Below are 20,520 nucleotides of genomic sequence, written 5' to 3'. Positions count from 1 at the left end.
TTGCCATCAGAAAGATAATTGGACATTTGGTTTAAATAGCCAAGAGTTTCCTTATAAAATGTCACAGAAACTTCTTGATGACAGGAAGTTTCATTTGAACTAACAAACATATTTTGGATAATTCAAGACCAAGAATATATCCACTGGTTTGTTTATTTGACAGTGTTATAGGGTCACCTAATGCTAAAGCAGAAACTGCAATACTTTGGCCACCTCATGCAACAAGTTGACTCACTGGAAAAGACTCTGATGCTGGGAAAGGTTGGGGGCGGGAGGAGAAGGGGACGACAGAGAATGAGATGGCTGGATGGCATCACCGACTCTGTGGACATGAGTTTGAGTGAACTCCGGGAGTTGGTGATGGACAGGGAGCCCTGGCGTGCTGTGATTCATGGAGTCACGGAGAGTCGGACACGACTGAGCAACTGAACTGAACTGAACTGAACAAAGGTGTAAGTAGAGTGTAGTTTGAGCATTCTTTGGCATTCCCTTTCTTTGGGATTGGAATGAACACTGACTTTTACCAGTCCTGTGGCCACTGCTGAGTTTTCCAAATTTGCTGGCATATTGAGTGCAGCACTTTCACAGCATCATCTTTCAGGATTTGAAATAGCTCAATTGGAATTCCATCACCTCCACTAGCTTTGTTCCTAGTGATGCTCTCTAAGGCCCACTTGACTTCACATTCCAAAATGCCTGGCCCCAGGTGAGTGATTACGCCATCGTGATTATCTTCTTCATGAAGATCATTTTGTACAGTTCTTCTGTGTATTCTTGCCACCTCTTTTTAATATCTTCTGCTTCTGTTAGGGCCATACCATTTCTGTCCTTTATCGAGCCCAACTGTGCATGAAATGTTCCCTTGATATCTCTAATTTTCTTGAAAAGATCTCTTGTTTTTCCTATTCTGTTGTTTTCCTCTATTTCTTTGCATTGATCGCTGAGGAAGGCTTTCTTATCTCTTCTTGCTATTCTTTGGAACTCTGCATTCAGATGCTTATATCTTTCCTTTTTTCCTTTCCTTTTCGCTTCTCTTCTTTTCACAGCTATTTGTAAGGCCTCCCCAGACAGCCAGTTGGCTTTTTTGCATTTCTTTTCCATGGGGATGGTCTTGGGCCCTGTCTCCTGTACAACGTCACAAACCTCCATCCAGAGTTCATCAGGCACTCTATCTATCAGATCTAGTCCCTTAAATCTATTTCTTACTTCCACTGTATAATCATAAGGGATTTCATTTAGGTCATATCTGAATGGTCTAGTGGTTTTCCCTACTTTCTTCAATTTAAGTCTGAATTTGCAATAAGGAGTTCATGATCTGAGCTACAGTCAGCTCCTGGTCTTGTTTTTGCTAACTGTATAGAGCTTCTCCATCATTGGCTGCAAAGAATATAATCAATCTGATTTCGGTGTTGACCATCTGGTGATGTCCATGTGTAGAGTCTTCTCTTGTGTTGTTGGAAGAGGGTGTTTGCTATGACCAGTGCATTCTCTTGGCAAAACTCTATTCGCCTTTGCCCTGCTTCATTCCGTGCTCCAAGGCCAAATTTGCCTGTTACTCCACGTGTTTCTTGACTTCCTACTTTTGCATTCCAATCCCCTACAACAAAAAGGACATCTTTTTTGGGTGTTAGTTCTGAAAGGTCTTGTAGGTCTTCATAGAACTGTTCAACTTCAGCTTCTTCAGCATTACTGGTTGGGGCATAGACTTGGATTACTGTAATATTGAATGGTTTGCCTTGGAAACGAACAGAGATCATTCTGTCGTTTTTGAGATTGCATTCAAGTACTGCATTTCGGACTCTTTTGTTGACCATGATGGCTACTCCATTTCTTCTAAGGGATTCCTGCCCACAGTAGTAGATAGAAAGTGAAGAGGAACTCAAAAGCCTCTTGATGAAAGTGAAAGAGGAGAGTGAAAAGGTTGGCTTGAAGCTCAACATTCAGAAAACAAAGATCATGGCATCTGGTCCCATCCCTTCATGGGAAATAGATGGAAAAACAGTGGAAACAGGGTCAGACTTTATTTTTTTATGCTCCAAAATCACTGCAGATGCTGATTGCAGCCATGAAATTAAAAGACGCTTGCTCCTTGGAAGGAAAGTTATGACCAACCTAGATAGTATATTAAAAAGCAGAGACATTACTTTGCCAACCAAGGTCCATCTAGTCAAGGCTATGGTTTCTCCCGTGGTCATGTATGGATGTGAGAGTTGGACTGTGAAGAAAGCTGATCGCCGAAGAATCGATGCTTTTGAACTGTGGTGTTGGAGAAGACTCTTGAGAGTCCCTTATACTGCAAGGAGATCCAACCAGTCCATTCTAAAGGAGATCAATCCTGGATGTTCATTGGAGGGACTGATGCTGAAGCTGAAACTGCAATACTTTGGCCACCTCATGCGACGAGTTGACTCACTGGAAAAGACTCTGATGCTGGGAAAGGTTGGGGGCAGGAGGAGAAGGGGACGACGGAGAATGAGATGGCTGGATGGCATCACCGACTCTGTGGACATGAGTTTGAGTGTACTCTGGGAGTTGGTGATGGACAGGGAGGCCTGGCGTGCTATGATTCATGGGGTCGTGGAGAGTCGGACATGACTGAGCGACTGAACTGAACTGAACTGAGTTAAATTCACCCATTCCAGTCCATTTTAGTTCAATGATTCCTAGAATGTCAACGTTCAATCTTGTCATCTCCTGTTTGACCACTTCCAATTTGCCTTGATTCATGGACCTAACATTCCAGGTTCCTATGCAATATTGCTCTGTACAGCATCGGACCTTGCTTCTATCACCAGTCACATCCACAACTGGGTATTTTTTTCACTTTGGCTCCATCCTTTCATTCTTTCTGGAGTTATTTCTCCACTGATCACCAGTAGCATACTGGGCACCTACCGACCTGGGGAATTCCTCAAATTCTCCAAGCCAGGCTTCAGCAATATGTGAACCGTGAACTCCCAGATGTTCAAGCAGGTTTTAGAAAAGGCAGAGGAACCAGAGATCAAATTCCCAACATCCGCCGGATCATGGAGAAAGTAAGAGAGTTCCAGATAAACATCTATTTCTGCTTCATTGACTATGTCAAAGCCTTTGACTGTGTGGATCACAATAAACTGTGGAACATTCTGAAAGAGATGGGAATACCAGACCCTCTGACCTTCCTCTTGAGAAACCTGTATGCAGGTCAGGAAGCAACAGTTAGAACTGGACATGGAACAACAGACTGGTTCCAAATAGGAAAAGGAGTACGTCAAGGTTGTATATTGTCACCCTGCTTATTTAACTTCTATGCAGAGTACATCATGAGGAACCCTAGGCTGGAAGAAGCACAAGCTGGAATCAAGATTGCTGGGAGAAATATCAATAACCTCAGATATGCAGATGATACCACCCTTATGGCAGAAAGTGAAGAGGAACTCAAAAGCCTCTTGATGAAAGTGAAAGAGGAGAGTGAAAAGGTTGGCTTGAAGCTCAACATTCAGATAATGAAGATCATGGCATCTGGTCCCATCACTTCTTGGGAAATAGATGGGGAAACAGTGGAAATAGTGTCAGATTTTATTTTTTGGGGCTCCAAAATCACTGCAGATGCTGATTGCAACCAGGAAATTAAAAGACGCTTACTCCTTGGAAGGTAAATTATGACCAACCTAGATAGCATATTAAAAAGCAGAGGCATTACTTTGCCAACCAAGGTCCGTCTAGTCAAGGCTATGGTTTTTCCCGTGGTCATGGATGGATGTGAGAGTTAGACTGTGAAGAAAGTTGATCACCGAAGAATTGATGCTTTTGAACTGTGGTGCTGGAGAAGACTCTTGAGAGTCCCTTGGACTGCAAGGAGATCCAACCAGTCCATTCTAAAGGAGATCAATCCTGGGTGTTCATTGGAAGGACTGATGCTAAAGCTGAAACTGCAATAATTTGGCCACCTCATGCGACGAGTTGACTCACTGGAAAAGAGCCTGATGCTAGGAGGGATTGGGGGTGGGAGGAGAGGGGGACAGCAGAGAATGAGATGGCTGGATGGCATCACCGACTCGATGGACATGAGTTTGAGTGAACCCCGGCAGTTGGTGTTGGACAGGGAAGCCTGGCGTGCTGTGATTCATGGGGTCGCAATGAGTCGGACACGACTCAGTGACTGAACTGACCTGAAGTAGAGTGTAAACCTGTACATTCAGAGAGGGTTCCCTTTCACACACTGGCACTGTTGTTGTAAGATACATCTCATCTAGTGCTGGAATGGAGTAGGTCTAGAACTAAACTAAGCTTTACGTTTAAAAAAAAAATATTTGGGAGACTTCAGGAAAGGATATCATGTGAAATACAATCAGATTCCTAGGAATAATCTAGGTCAGGAGTCATAAACATCGTCTAACAAGGGCCAGATAGTAAGTATTTTTGGCATACAGTCCGTATAGTCTCTGTTGTAACCACTCTAATTGGCTGTTAGAGTACAGAAACAGCCATAGAGAATGGCCGTAAACAAATGGCCTTGGTGATATGCCAATAAAGCTTTATTTACAATAACAAGGCTGGGCCTGAAACAACTTAGTTTGCTGACTGTCTGGGTTCCTGTGCTTACCTTAATATGGACTTGGTATCCAGATGGAGTTGTATTCTTAAAGGGGTGTATGTATTTACATTAGAAATGGTTCATTACAGAAGATATGAAACAGATTAAGACAGAAATTATTACCCTTTGCACATTACAGTTTTAGGTCTTCATAATCTTTAATACCAAGCAGTTGATGGATAGCTGTATTCTACTCTCATTTCTTTGTCACCTTTCAAATTTGAATGTCATCACAATTGCAGAATTCCATCAAGGGGAAAAAATGACAACTAGCAGAGAGTCAGACTTAACTGGGTAACTGAGCACCCATGCACAACTATCCCTTAGTGAGCTCCTTCTATGTGCAGGGCTTGTACTAGGAACTTTATATGTATTATCTCATTTAAGGCTAATGATTATTCCATGAATGAAAGTGTTATTATCCCCATTTTAGAATGAGAAAACTAAGGCTTATGGAATTTAGTAATGTTTGCCCAAGATCATTTGGCTGGTAAAGCAGAAGTTGGGAGGTGTAGCGGTGGGGAAGAGATAGATACTCCATCTTACAGTGTGTGAATACATTCACATTTTCAGCCTGTAAATAGAACCATAGGATCTTACAGGAAATGTTTACTCTACTTTGTCCCAAGAAATAAAGCAAAGGAGAACAACTGATTAAAATCATCTATTTCATGGAAAATTGATTAGCCCACTAGTGGTAAATCTCATTGATAAATAGGCATGTTTATTATACTTATGCAGAATCTGTTAGCTGTGTATAGTAGCATGTATTTATTTTTATAATTCTACACACCAAATGACGCTGTCAACTTTGAAAAGTAAGTCAGTGGATCCATGAAATATAAATATATGCCAATGGCAGCAGAAAAAAATGTAATTCTATCTTCCTCTTTAATAATATTTTAGGTGATGTCCAGGATTAGTAACATAGGTATTTCAGGACTATGAAGACTATAAGCAAAGAATGTTTTCAGGCTATATTCTAAGGGATATTAAAATATAGGATAATTTCAGTAAAAAGCTTAGTCAAACCAGGTGTTACTACAAATACAAAATAACAGATTTTCAGTGTACCCTCTAGGCAGGATATAGATAGAGGCCTAATTTATCAAATTTTCCAGAAAATGCACTATTATAGCCCAACTTGTGTTACCTAATGAGCTCTGAATTCTGGGTTATATAAATCATTATGTGTTGCAGGGAGGTAGTTTTAAACAAATGAAATATATTCTAAAACAAATGTGTTGATAACAAAACTCATAGCATATGGTTGACCTTTTCTTTAATTTTGTTTAATACAGGGTCCCCTGAAGCATCAAATTTACAAACTAAAATAGCTGGATAATGAAAATCATAGAATTTTTGTGTTGGAAGGAATGTTACAGACCATCCCCTTCACTCAGTAATACAGAGGCTCACAGGCGCAAAACAACTTGCCATAATATTTTGGTTTGTTCAAAGTCCTTTCAAAGTTATCTTACCAAGTGACGTTTTGAGCATTATAGTCTTCTTTGTATGTAATTCAGTTTTAAGTGTGGCTTTGCAAATATGCTACACAATGATGCATTCCAGTGACCTTGCCTTAACTCAAGCTATTTAGCAGGGTAGAGTCCCTTCCAACTGTCAGTTTCCTGGCGCAGAGAAGACGACAACAACAATACCGTACTGGCTGAAGTCAGATAGCAGGTAGGGTGTAAGTGGGTCTCCAAAGCCTTTCACTTACAGAGCAAAAGTAGGACTGGGATTGACCTAGATCAGGAACCCCTGTCAATCAAAAGAAATGCAAACTCCAAGTTTTAAGGACCCAATCCAAGATGAGGGCTTGACAAGGAAACAAGGAAAGGTAAGGAAAACCCGAAAGCAGCCCAGTGTAGAGGTGATTTGCTGTTTTTTTGAGACAATGCCCTCCATAGGTCCTATAAAGTGCAGAGCTCTTATTTGGACTCCTCTTTTAAGTCTGCTCTCTCCCTGGCGGCCCAGATGGTAAGGAATCTGCCTGCAATGCAGGAGACCCAGGTTCGATCCCTGGGTAAGGGAAGACCCCCTGGAGAAGGGAATGGCTGCCCACTCCAGTATTCTTGCCTGGAGAATCCCATGGACAGAGGAACCTGGGGGGCTACGTCCATGGGGTCGCAGAGTTGGACACAGTTCAGCAACTAACACTTTTACCTTCACTAATTAATTACTCTGATTCTAAGAGGCATGAAAGTCACTACATTATTCCTGGGGAAGCTGGAGTAAATTATTCACAAGAGTGAATTCAATGTCTTCAAAGAGGTCACTTGACAGGTGATTCTGCCCCACAGTGGAAAGTCTTCACCTAGTTTGCCTTCTTCTTCTCATTTCTCCCTTTCCTTATTGTTGAGTATACAAAAGTCCTTCTCTTTTGTTAAAGGAGAGTAAGCCCTTTCTCTTCACCAAATCTGAGAAGCAGATTCTAGGCTTGTTTATCACTTCCAATTTCTTTGTTACCTTGATTGAAGCAGGTACTGCTTAATCAAGTGCATGACTCAGTCATTCTAGAGCAGTGTAAGTTTCAACTTTTAACAGATTCAAACACCCACCAAGAAGAGAGGCATAGGTAACAGACTGCAAAGTGTTGGTAGTACTTCCTTTACATCCAGGTATGAATACCAGCCTCTCCTACCACCCAATGACGTATGATTATGTGTTGGAGTTCCCGAGATACCCAAAATGAATGGATATATATGCCAGACTAGAGCCAGTTGTCCAGGAGTCTATCTTCTTTAAAATTTATCTTGGAATATTTAAAATAGTAATATGTATCATTCATTTTACTGGAAATGATTCAGAACATTAAGGTCTTTCCTCCATCTTACTTTCCATTTTGAATTAAATATAAATTTTTCAAAAATGAATCAATACTTCCATTAGTATTTGTATCAACCCACTTTTTGTGTATCCGTTAAGTTGTGTCCAACTCTTTGGGACCCCATGGACTGTAGCCTGACAGGCTCCTTTGTCCATGGAATTTCCCAGGCAAGAATACTAGAGTGGGTTGCCATTTTCTCCTCCAGGGAATCTTCCTGACCCAGGGATCAAACCCACCTCTCTCACGTCTCCTACATTGGCACATGGATTCTTTACCACTAGCACCACCTGTGTGGAGGAAAGAAAATCCTCTGAAGGTTTGGAACACCTTATTAACATCTACAAACTTAAAACCAACATCTTAATTCTCAGTAAAGGAGACAATTCTTTTCCATGGTAACTAAAATTGGTCATTTCAATTATTGCCCTAAAGGCTTAATAGATACCCCATGAAACTGGTGATTTGCACCACTCAACAACTTAAACTTTATCGCAAAACACTTTCTTCTGTAACACTGTTAAATACAGTTGTAGATGATTTAATGAAATTTAATTTTCTAAGAAATGAATTTTCAAGATATATGCAGAATTTGACAATGGTTTTTGGAAATGAAAATATGAAATTACATAAATGCAATATAGCTATGATGCAACATGAAAATTATCATCTTTATTTGGTATCCTCATATTTGCTTTAGACAACTGTTCCCTTTGCGTTTGGGTTCAGGCATATTGTCTGGAAAGCTGGGTGATAAATATTCATGGTGTTTTAATGTAATTGCAAGTAAAAAATGGGTGCGTTGAGAATCATTTTAATTCTTTCTTCATTTATTTTCCTCCTCAACATTGTGGGGTCATAAGTTTCTAAAAACTTTAAGAAGTAATTATTGTACCTGTTCCAGAATTTTCTTGAAAAGGCACAAAAAGGAATTATTTCCTCTTTTCTAAAATTGAATGCAAACCAGATATATAAACCTTAACATGCAAATTAGTGAAACATTCCAGATTGTCTGCTGCCACTTCTCCCCCCATCCACACATTCCCTCATATTTGAACCAAACCATCATTTCCCAAATATACCTGTACCTATATAATCCAGTTTTGGCAATGGGATAGAAAACATGTGTATTTAAGGACAGTCAGAACTTGGTTTGAATCTGTCTCTTGCTCTCTGTGTAGTTTTGGGAAAGTTAAATAGTCTTCATATGCTTTGTATCCTCATATGAAAATTCAGAGAATTGGCGCCTGAGCATACTGCCAGGTATATATTATATTATATAGCATGTGCTCAGTTAGTTGTTACTGAATGAAAATGAAGGATCAAATATATATAAAGTATCGGTAAATAGTATCCTCTATCCCTCACTGATGGAGAAGGCAATTGCAACCCACTCCAGTACTCTTGCCTGGAAAATCCCATGGGCAGAGGAGCCTGGTAGGCTGCGGTCCATGGGGTCGCTAAGAGTCGGACACGACTGACCAACTTCACTTTCACTTTTCACTTTCATGCATTGGAGAAGGAAATGGCAATCCACTCCAGTGTTCTTGCCTGGAGAATCCCAGGGACAGGGGAGCCTGGTGGGCTTCCGTCTATGGGGTTGCACAGAGTCGGACACGACTGAAGCGACTTAGCAGCAGCAGTAGCAGCAGCATCCCTCTCTGAACTAACCCATTGTGTTGGTCACACCTCTGGATATGAGGGATCTTAGTTCTCCAACCAAGGATGGGACCTGCACCCCCTGCAGTGAAAACAGAGTCGTAACCACTGGACTGCCAGGGAAGTCCCTTGTGTTCTTTTTTAAACTAGCAAATCCATAACCATCCTTCAAGTCCCACATCAAATGATATATCTTTGGAGGGGACTTCTCCAGTTTCCCCAAAACAGAGCTAATAGTTCTATCTCTGCACTCTCACAGCATCTCATACTTGGCTCCCAGAGCATGATGCTGTCATTGTTGATTGTTTATGTTTCCAAACTAGGTATAGGAAGCTCCTTGAAGGCCCTGATGCCACCTTATTGGGTTTCTTGTCCTTAGTTTCTAAGTCCCAGGCGCATAATAGAGCAAATAAGTGTGTGATAAAAGATGAAGAAGAGGCTGAATTGTCTGCCAGAGCTTTTACTAAATTGTGAGACTCAAGTAAACTTTCAAATTTGCATACAGTTCCCACTACACCATGAAATGTAAGGGAAGGCCACTTCCTTTGTATTTGCAGTGCTGACACAGTACCTGGTTCAACAGATGTCAGTTGAGTTCATGTAGGCAAAATTGTCTTTAGGGTTCTTTCATGCATTCTTGTCTGTTACTTGAGTAACTTGTCCCCCACTTCATAGGATCTCTACAATATCTGCCTTTCCTTGTGTGCTCTCAGTCTCTGCTTTCTTTCCCTAAGTACTAAAGGATAGGTTTGCGTTAGATAAACTCATCTCTGCTAATGTGTTATTAGCTAACTCCTTGCCATCCGTCCCAAGCAGTAAATGCCTTGGTGAATGGCTGTATATCCAGCCTCAAGACAGCCTGTTTTGAGGAGCTAGGGGAGGGGAGATTTGGATGCATAATCCTTAAAATATCTTTCAAATTGCATTGTATACAATGACTACACAGTGTGCTAATTGGCATGTCTAGCCATGGGCAGAGCTGTGATAAGTTAGATATAGTGCATCAACCTCTGAAATCTCTCAGGTTTTTTTTTTTTTTATTAAGAATTTTTTAAAATGTAGACCATTTTTAAAGTCTTTAATTGAATTTGTTACAATAGTTTCTGTTTTATGCTTAAATTTTTTGGCCATGAGGCATAAATGATCTTAGCTCCCCTACCAGGGGTCAAACCTGCACCTCCTACATTTGAAGCTGAAGTCTTAAGCATTGGACCACAGGGAAGTCCCAAAATCTCTCAGTTTTGAACCTATTCTTTTAAACATGGAGAATTAAACTCACCAAATCTAATTCCCCACTATGTGTTGGTAATGTTCAAGTAGTGACTTCTTATGGGGCTGGGATAAAAAGTTTGGCTCTAACTCCCTTTCAGGTTACCTGAAGTGACCCCTGCTTTGTTTTCATTTGCCCAGCAACCGATTAGGACCATTTTCCATGCTGATTTTCATATGAAGAAATCTGGCCTTTAGGTGGGTATTCAGCTAGCAAGTAGTATACCAAAATTATCACTGTCTCATCAGTCTATCAAGCGTGATACATACAAAATTCATAGGGATGCCTAAGATTCTTTGGTATTTTCTCCTGAACGTTGATCTTTGATGGGTTGGGTCAAGTACCCAGCCTGTGTCATCTTCCTTTTCAGTCTTTTAATTACCAAAATTAACCCCTACTCAACCATCCAACTGTTAAGGATGGAATGACATTTCTCTTATAATTACAACTTAAATATCTTGAAGGAAAGTCTTTTCTGTTAAAAAAAATCTTATAAGTATTTATGATGTTAAATGTCAATTTGGGTAGTGAATTATACAAGAAATGTTTTGGTCTAAGAGTTCTAAATTAGAATATAGTTAAACAAGGAATGTTAATAAAAATTGCCTTTTGCTTTATCCTGATAATCGTTTTATCTTCCTTCAGACATCTGTTCCCAGAGACTGTTGCCTTGAGTCCATATCCCCCTCTTTCAATTAGGGAGACAGATAAGCAGTTGTCTTGAGAATATAAGGTCATTGGCATTCCATAAATGGATTCCAGTGCCTGCTACAGAAACAAGTGGTGAATGTTCTCTGTCTCTTGCAAACCATAAATTAATTAAGTTGACAACTTTTCCTTCTTTATGTTATGCTTTCAGAAGGACTTCTGAAATACCATTTGTTGCATTTTCTGATTTAAAAAGTAACATATGGTCATTGTAGAGAATTGATAGTACAAAGTACTAAGAGGAGAGTAAAAATCTCAATACCCAGATATAACAGCTGTTAGCATTTTTATGTAGTTACTTACATATTTTTAATGTGCATATAAAATATTTTTTTAAAAATTCGGATTATATTATACATACAATGCTATGTCTTGGCTTTTCAAAGTATCCTTGTATTTGAAACAATTTCAAGTGCTGTTAAGTATTTGAAAACACCCATTTAAATAATTATATAACATTTTGCCATATGAATATACCATGGGTTGTTTATTAAAAATCACATATTTTATTGTTGGACATTCAGTTTGATTCCAATTTTTCCATCTTAAAAATAATTCTGTAATCTTTGTTTGAATTTCTGATCATCTCTAGAATCTTACAAAGGAACTTAATGGGTCTAAGTATATAATTTTTTTTCCAAAAAACATATATGATAAGAACTTTAAAAGTATCTTAAATAAAGTTTGTATCAATTTACCCAGCCACCAACAGTTTAAGTGTGCCTGTCCTTTACACTGAACTGTCTCCCAAATAATCATTTAAAAGTTCCTAATTTGATTGACAAAAAAAAAGATATTTTAAAATATTTAACATCTGTAAAAAACATCTAACCATTAGGTTCTTGAACTTGTCTCATGTGTATTTATCTCTTTTCTTGTGTTTTACACATTTTCCTTTTAAATTTTTGTGAGTTATTTAGTATTTCAAATCGATCATCCTTTTTAATGTTTGCTGCAAATATTTTTCCCACTGTGTGGCTTATGTTTTAGATTTTCTTATTTAGTAATGGCTTTTGAGCTTTAAGTTTTTCCATTTTTGAGTAGTCCAAATCTATTGATTTTTCCATTTGCGATTTGTTCCATTGCTTATATGCTTAAAAATTGCATTCTTATTCAGTAAAGTTTTCTGTTAGTTTTAATTAATCAGACTTATAATTTTGAAGGCAATGGTTCTATTCTACATAGCTGCAGATATAGCTGTAGCTGCACTTTGTTCATTTTAAATATTTTATAGACAGATTTGGAAGTGTTAGTTACAAAAGTTGGAGCAGCTGTAATTCCTTTTAAATAGGACCATGTATAGAGGGAGTGATTCTTTAGAAGGCTTTTCAAAAAACAACTTGAAATGTTGACATTTCATTGCAGTGAACAACTGTGTTGATTGAATGTTCCACATTATTCATGTCACATTGTGTAAGATCTCTGTAACTCAAGGCAACACAACACTCAAACTCGAGAATCCCCAGTAGTTTTCACTTTGAAGATTGTCTGACTGTAGCCTTATTTCAGAATAGTGAAAACAGCATTTCTCAAAGGGTGGTCTCTGACTCCCTTCCATCACAATCACTTAGACTAATTGTTAAAATGGTGATCCCTCCATCCTCCCTTCACACATACTAAATCACATCCTTTGGGTTTGGGGCCTCAGAAGCCACATTTTAACAGGCATCCCAGAAAATTTGAGAATCTCTGGGCTAGAGAGGAAAATGAGTTTAAGAAGTGGACACACAGAGGCAAAATAAAAAAGCAAATATTTGAGAACTTGAGGTCAAAGATAGATATGAAAAAAGTGTATCAGCCAGTGGACAGAAAGGATAGTCAGAATGCAACAGGGCAGAGATTGAAGAGTACTGGTCAGAAAATCAGAAAAAGGAGCTCTGCTACTTAATATTCTTGTGACCCAGGGTAAGTAAAAATTCTTCGGGCTTCTTATCCTTAAAATGAGGGTGAGAAAATGCATGTACCCAAGCATACAAGACTGTGAGAAATAAACAAATGTAACAATGCTTTGTAAAGTTCACAGATTTCATTATTAATAATAGAATCACAGAAAGTGCTGGTGGTGGTCAGCATCTGTAACATATGGCACTGGGTACCAGTGAGTCACTGGAGTTATTAGAGTTCAAAGTCCACAAATTCAGTCCTTGGAAGGATTTGAAGCTGAAGGCAAGGATGTCAGGGGAGAGAGAAGGCAGGACAACATTAGAAGGACTAAAGTAGAAGAAGGAGCACAAGTTATTGGCAGACCTACGTGAGAGAAGGAACAAAGCCTCCACTGGCTCTTTCAGTGGTCATGGTCTCACTGAGTGATGTGGATAATGACCACTAAGTTCTTTTATCCGGCTTCACACTGGCCCTGCAACCCATTTAGAATCAGGATTGGACCAGGGTATGAGGTGAGGCTTACCTGTAAGAGGTGACTAAGTTAAACTATTCCTTGAATTAGAGGATTGAAGGCTACAGGGGATGAGGGGAAGTGGCAGGAGTCCAATTATGTACTTCTCCTATTGTCACAACCTCATGAGATGGGACATATGCCTACAAATAGTCTAATTTCCCTTTTGATTTCTCTCCTCTGAAGGATTTCATTCACCTTTATTTATTGTGAAATTAAATACATTCCAGTGTTATTAATATTAAAAACCTCAGGGTAACAAACAGAATGTCTATGTGTGTGCTCAGTCGCTTCAGTCATGTCTGACTCTTTATGACTCCATGGACCGTAGCCCACCATGCTTCTCTGTCCATGGGATTCTCCAGGCAAGAATACTGGAGAGGGTAGCCATTTCCTTCTCCAGGGGATCGTCCCAACTCAGGGATCGAACTCGAGTTTCCTGTATCTCCTGCATTGGCAGGAAGATTCTTTACCTCCTGAGCCATCGGGAAGCACAACAAATAGAATATATAGCAGTAAATATAGATATAGTTATTTAAACCAGGCCCATGCAAACTCCGTTCATTAAGTGTAGTGGAAAGCGCATGGGCTTCCATGTGTCAGAAACCATCTGAATTACTCCCGAGCTGGAATTCTCTCTCAATTTCTTCCTATCTGTGTGATCTTGAATATGACTATATATGAGCCTCTATCTGTAGAAGCCAGAAAATGGAGATAAAATGTCTACCTGAATAGTTAGTGGAGGATTAAATCAGATCATCTAGCAAAAGAAATTGGTACAATGACTGGTATCCTTGTTTAACTGATTAATCAAATTTCAATAATTCTTATCTGATTTTCTAATAGAGGGCCTAAGCATATTCCTTTACCCTGATCCTATGGGGTCCACAATTCTCCTCCTCAACTTTAGCCATTTTAGCTTGATCCATCTCTTTCTCTTTTATGTTTTCTCCCTCCAACCTTTATTTCTAAGGAATCAAGATTCACGTGTTCTGGAATCTAGGACCACTTCTCTCTAGATGAGAAATTCTCTCCTTAGCTTCCTGAATATTGAATACATTCCCTTGGTTTTCTACGCAGAGGTTTTCTAAATTAGCCTTCCACTCTTTTTAATGGCCACTTTCTTATTTTGCATGATTTATCCTGTTATTATATCAAAGATTAAAAAAAAATTCTTCTCTCCACTTGTTCCAGAGTAACTTTTCTAGCCCTTCAGTGTTTGTCATCTTTTTCTGGCCACATTCAAGCCTTCCTGCAAAGATGCAAAAACACACTGACCTAAAACCCACCTAATTATGGATGAGATCCCAACCAGGCTGGAGCTTTCATCACTTGGCTTAGAGGATGATAAGAGGCCTGTTTTAAGACTCTAGACTACCCTGTGCTCACAGTCAATACTAACTTCAGCTAAACCTCACCACTTATCCACAGGGGCCCAGGAATCTAGTTACTGAGAATTACTTATATTTTAGACTTTGTCAGTGAGGAAAATGCCAAAATCTTTCTCCTCTTCCTTTCTGCATCCAAGTACTTTTGGATAACAGAACTGAAAAATCTTTTATTGTGAGTTAAGAAAAGGGAAGAAAGTCCTTTCTATTTGCTTGGAAGTCCCAAACATCTGGGCATGATCATTGTATAGCTGTAGTTAGTACAAAATAAAAACAGTCCACACATTCATTCATTCAGCAAATATTTATCAAGAATTTACAATATGCAATGTGAAGTTCTGGATAAGGGGATTAAGATGAGTATACATGGGCCCTGCTGAGATCTCACAGAGTTTTTATTATTGAATAGGGAAGATAAGCCACAAACAACTATAATATACAGCATAAAGGGATAACTGCCATACAAACGAAAGAGAATGTATATTCAGAGCGGGCAGAGATTCCTCCAGGCTGAAAACCTCATGTGATTAGTTTCCCTCAGCGACTGACCAAATGGTAAGACAGTCTCATGAAACCAGCTTCAGCAACAAGACTTAAAATATTTCAATTTAATATAAGGAAAAAATGAAATTCAATTTTCTCAACAATGAACATAGTGTCATTGTATGAGGGCAGCCTGTGGGCACCAGAAGACCCTGACAATTGCAGTGCTCTACTCGTAAAACCTTCTTTCTTTTCCTCAGGTTGTGGAAATAAAATAGAACAGTCTGCAAAAAGAGCAAAGTGGAGAATTTCCAATTTTGTCCTTTAATAAATGGCTCCTTGGCACTGTATAGAATGAAAATAATGATAGCTTTTTTGCCACCAAAGCATAATGACCTTTGTGGCCTTTCTCCTCACTCTGTACCCTGTACTTTACATGGTAAACAGCAATCTGAGTGGTGATATTGTAAAAGATTTTAACCCTCTGTTGCTCAGCAAGTATGAAGCAGACACAGAGCCCATATTGTGCACACTGAGTCAGGACTATTAGCAAAGGGGTGTTTCTGGGTTTTCCCCTTCCCTCAGTTCACTGAAACAGAAAGGGTAGTGTTAATAGAAAGCCCTGACTGAGAAGGCAGAGGATCCATGGATGGTCAGAAAACTTATAAATCTAAAACATTGAAGTTGACACTGCATGGGAACTTAGAATCTGAATTCTGTAGATGAAATTATTACCATCCTAAATTATTAGAAAAGTAATGGAACAGTTGGATTTCAAATTTTTTTGTTTTTACAGTCATGGAAAAAAAAACACTTATTTTTTCCCCACATAGCAGTGTGTTTGACTATTCTTTTTTTCCCAAATCATTTCTGTGAGTGCTAAATTGCTTCAGTTGTGTCTGACTCTTTGCAACCCCATGGACTGTAGCCAACCAGGCTCCTCTGTCCATGGGATTTTCCAGGCAAGATTACTGGAAGGGATAAATGCCATACAATGAAAGGGATCCCAGAACATTTGGGTTGCTGTGCCCTCTTCCAGGGGATCTTCCCAACCCAGGGATCAAACCCATATCTCTTATTTCTCCTGCATTGGCAGGCGGGGTTTTTTTTTTGTTTGTTTGTTTTTACCACTAGCACCACCTGGGAACCCCCTTTCAGTCATTTCAGTTCAGTTCAGTTGCTCAGTTGTGTCCGACTCTTTGTGGTCACTGAGTCAGGACTATTAGCAAAGGGCCTCCCTGTCCATAACCAACTCCCAGAGTTTACTCAAACTCATGTCCATTGAGTCGGTGATGCCATCCAACCATCTCATCCTCTGTCGTCCCCTTCTCCTCCAGCCTTCAATCTTTCCCAGCATCAGGGTCTTTTCAAATGAGTCACCTGTTCACATCAGGTGGCCAAAGTATTGGAGCTTCAGCTTCAGCATCAGTCCTTCCAATGAACATTCAGGACTGATTTCCTTTAGGACGGACTGGTTGGATCTCCCTGCAGTCCAAGGGACTCTCAAGAGTCTTCTCCAAAACCACAGTTCAAAAGCATCAATTCTTTGGCACTCAGATTTCTTTATGGTCCAACTCTCACATCCATACATGACTACTGGAAAAACCATAGGTTTGACTAGACAGACCTTTGTTGGCAAAGTAATGTCTCTGTTTTTTAACGTGCTTTCTAGGTTGGTCATATGTTTTCTTCCAAGGAGCAAGCGTCTTCTAATTTCATGGCTGCAGTCACCATCTGCAGTGATCTTGGAGCCCCCCAAAATAAAGTCTGTCACTGTTTCCGTTGTTTCCTGATCTATTTGCCATGAAGTGATGGGACCAGTTGCCATGATCTTTGTTTTCTGAATGTTGAGTTTTAAGCCAACTTTTTCCCTATCGTCTTTTACTTTCATCAAGAGGCCCTTTAGTTCTTCTAAATATTAAACCAAGCTTCTCCAAAACTACAAGGTCCTAGAAAAATGTAGAGAATTATCAAAAGCACTGAATTAATAGTTGATATTCTGTACAGCCACTATCAACTCAAGTATGCTATTGAATAACTTTTTTGGATGACATTTTTATTGAGATAGAATTTACATAGAATACCATATTTGTTTCAGGTGTACAATGTAATGATTTGACACTTTATTGTTCGTCAAAGAATTGTTGTTTAGTCACTAAGTCCTGTCTGACTCTTTCAACCCCATGGACTGTAGCCCACCAGGCTCCTTAGTCCATGGGATCTCCCAGGCAAGAATACTGAAGTTCATTGGTATTTCATTCTCTAGGGGATCTCCCCCACCCCCATTGATCAACCCCCCATCTCCTACATTGGCAGGCAGGTTCTTTACCACTGAGCCACCTATGAAGCCCTCTTTAAAGAATGCTTAATTATAAAACCTGACTCTGAATTTTAAATCCCATAGATGTGATAGAATAGCACCTGAATAGGGTTGCCAGATTTAGTAAATAAAATTAAAGGATGCCCAGCTAAACTTGAATTTGAGATACCAAAATAATTTTTTAGTATTATTATGACCCACACCACACCTGGCAACTCTAACATTACTTAGAGGGTGTTGCTTGATTATATAGTATTCCAGTGGGCTGGTTAATTTTTAGAAGGCCTGTTTGCTTTTAGTCTCTGGGTTTTCATCTTTCTCTGTTTCTGCATGTCTGCTCAGCATACAAGATTTATTTGAATGAACAGAAAGATCTTCAGTGAAGAAGACTATTCATTTCATAAATGAATTATTTTAAAGCCCTGCATCCCTCTGAAAAAAAAAAAGTGAACCAAAAGCCCCTTTTTGTACCATGCCAGGTACTCTTCACTTGTTGATCTGGGTTGAATCATCTAGATAAGTGTCTTAACTATAAATGCCTCAATTCTACACTTCTTAGTATAAAGGCTCAACCAGAATGAGGTGGGGGTGAGGCGGGGGAGGGAAGAGGCTAGGAGCTGAGTCAAAAAAAGTAGAAATAAATTAAATTGCGAATTTGGAACGCACCCAAATTGAATATGTAGTGAGCCAAAATGTACACCTCATTTGGAGTTTTCCTTTATTTTAAAGCATCTTACCTCCTCAACTAAAACTCAGCTAGTTTACCTGTTCTGATCATTTCAATGAGCATTTAATTCACACTTTGATCAGAAGGTTTAAAAATGTCTGAAAAGTTGATGGTTCTACATTTAGTTCTGAATAATTTTACAAGGAAAAATACACTGTCTTCACATTTGACTACCTTGATGTCGGCATCTGGCATTACTTCTTATCCCCTCCCTCCAAAAAATAGATTAGTTCCCTCTCCATTATCAGGCTAGCTCCAAAGACAGATTCTAAGTATGATAAAATAGTACAAAGGAATCTCAGTAACATGGGCTGTTAACTAAGTTTATAACAATTTTGAGAGGGGCAACAAATTACTCAAATCAAAACTTATAAGAAAGAAATATTAAGAGATTTTCAGTTGTTTCTTTATTGTGTCATAAGAAAAATCTTTTAACGAAACCCGAGACAGCTTATCAAAGTTTTAACTCTGTTATGACAGATAATCTTCATGATGAAGTAACCTTAAATATGATATTCAAAGTTTTAAATTGTTGCTTTTCAAACATTTCTTATCAATCTTTATTCTTTTAATTTTAAAATGATTTACATACTCCTGTCTTTTGTTTATAAAATTTGTTAAAACACACAGTTTTGTATATTATACTTGAAACCCCATGAGTTATTGAGCTATGTAGGTAATATTATTTTATTTTACTGATGAAAAATATTGAGGTTTAGAGAGAGTAAGTGATTTTCAAAAGCACACGCAGCGGTAAGTACCTCAGTTGCCTCTAGAAATGAGTTAGAACTCTAACCTGCCCTCTCAGGAATTTTTTAATGGAAAAATATTGGTGTGTTTTTGTTTATGATGATTATTAAATCTTTTGCTCAGCCCCCAAAACACTATACGGGCTTAAAAAGATATCGTGTCCTCAAGATGCTGACACAGGCAAAAGCATACTTTCAGATAGAGCTTCAATGTTGATTAAAATACATTTTTCTGTATGTGACTTTGTATCATATACATTATACAGTATGTCTTTTGTCCAAGGGAGCTTCACTTATAATAACTAAATTTAAATATATGCCTACATGCAGATAAATAGATATTTTAAGGGTAATTAAAAATTTCCCACACTATGAAACATATATATCTGACAATAATATTGGCATTTAAATAAGTATGTACTATAAAACCACAGTAACTAAGATTCTAATAACGCAAAATACATGATAAATTAGTTATAGGTTAGCCATAAGTATATGTTTTCACTATCATTTAAAAAAATTTGCCAAGCAAATTAAATTAGGTCCATAATTCTTAACACATGTACTCTGAGAATCTTTCAAGCATGCACACATACATGCACACACACATATGCATAAATTATACATTAATATGCTGACCATAAAGTATTCTTTTTAATAAAAAATGTCTTGACAGAGCTTTGTAATGAAAACTTGATTAGCTTAGTTTAACTTAGTGTATCTTCTCAAACATAAGAACCTCATATTTTAACACACTGGAAGCTCTATCATTTAACACACTGGAAGCTCTTTATCATTCAGAACAACTGAATGATAAAAAGAAACAAAGGGGATCCAGATTAGAAAGAAAGAAGTAAAGATATCTTTATTTGCAGATGAAGTGATCATATATATAGAAAATCCCCAAGAAGTTATAGCTAATAAGTGAATTCAGCAAATTTACAGGATATAAGATCAACATGCCAAAGTTAGTTGTACTTCTATATACTAGCAATAAACAATTCAAAAAGGGAATTGAGAAAACAATTCCACTTATAACAGCATCAAAATGAGTAAAATACTTAGGGATAAATTTAAACAAGGAGGTGAAAGACTTATACATGTAAAACTACAAAATACTTTTGAAAGAAATTAAAGAAGCCCTATATAAGTGAAAAGACAGCCTATGTTCATAGTTTGGAACACAATATTGTTAAGATGGCAGTTATCCCCAAAATGATTTGCAGATTCCATGCAATCCCTACAAAAACGTCAATGGCCTTTTCCCAGAAATGTAAAAACCAATTTTCAGATTCATATGAATTTGCAAGGAGTCCTAAATAGTCAAAGCAATCTTGAAAATGAACAATGTTGAAAGACTTACACTTCCAGATTTTAAAACTTACTACAAAGCTACATTAATTGAAAGACATAAG

General features: G+C 38.4%; 1 pseudogene; it reads right to left on the bottom strand.

Moving 5' to 3' along the window:
• Window positions 1-20,520, bottom strand: part of LOC148773423 (protein CFDP2-like) — a 34,561-nt pseudogene that overhangs the window by 8,386 nt on the left and 5,655 nt on the right.

This window comes from Moschus berezovskii, chromosome X (genome assembly GCF_049115385.1).
Source record: "Moschus berezovskii isolate FMDL1 chromosome X, NW_MosBer_1.0, whole genome shotgun sequence".
In the NCBI taxonomy this organism is placed as follows: domain Eukaryota; kingdom Metazoa; phylum Chordata; class Mammalia; order Artiodactyla; family Moschidae; genus Moschus; species Moschus berezovskii.
The sequence above is the reverse complement of the archived record's forward strand: the minus strand, read 5'-3'. Positions and strand labels throughout refer to the sequence as shown.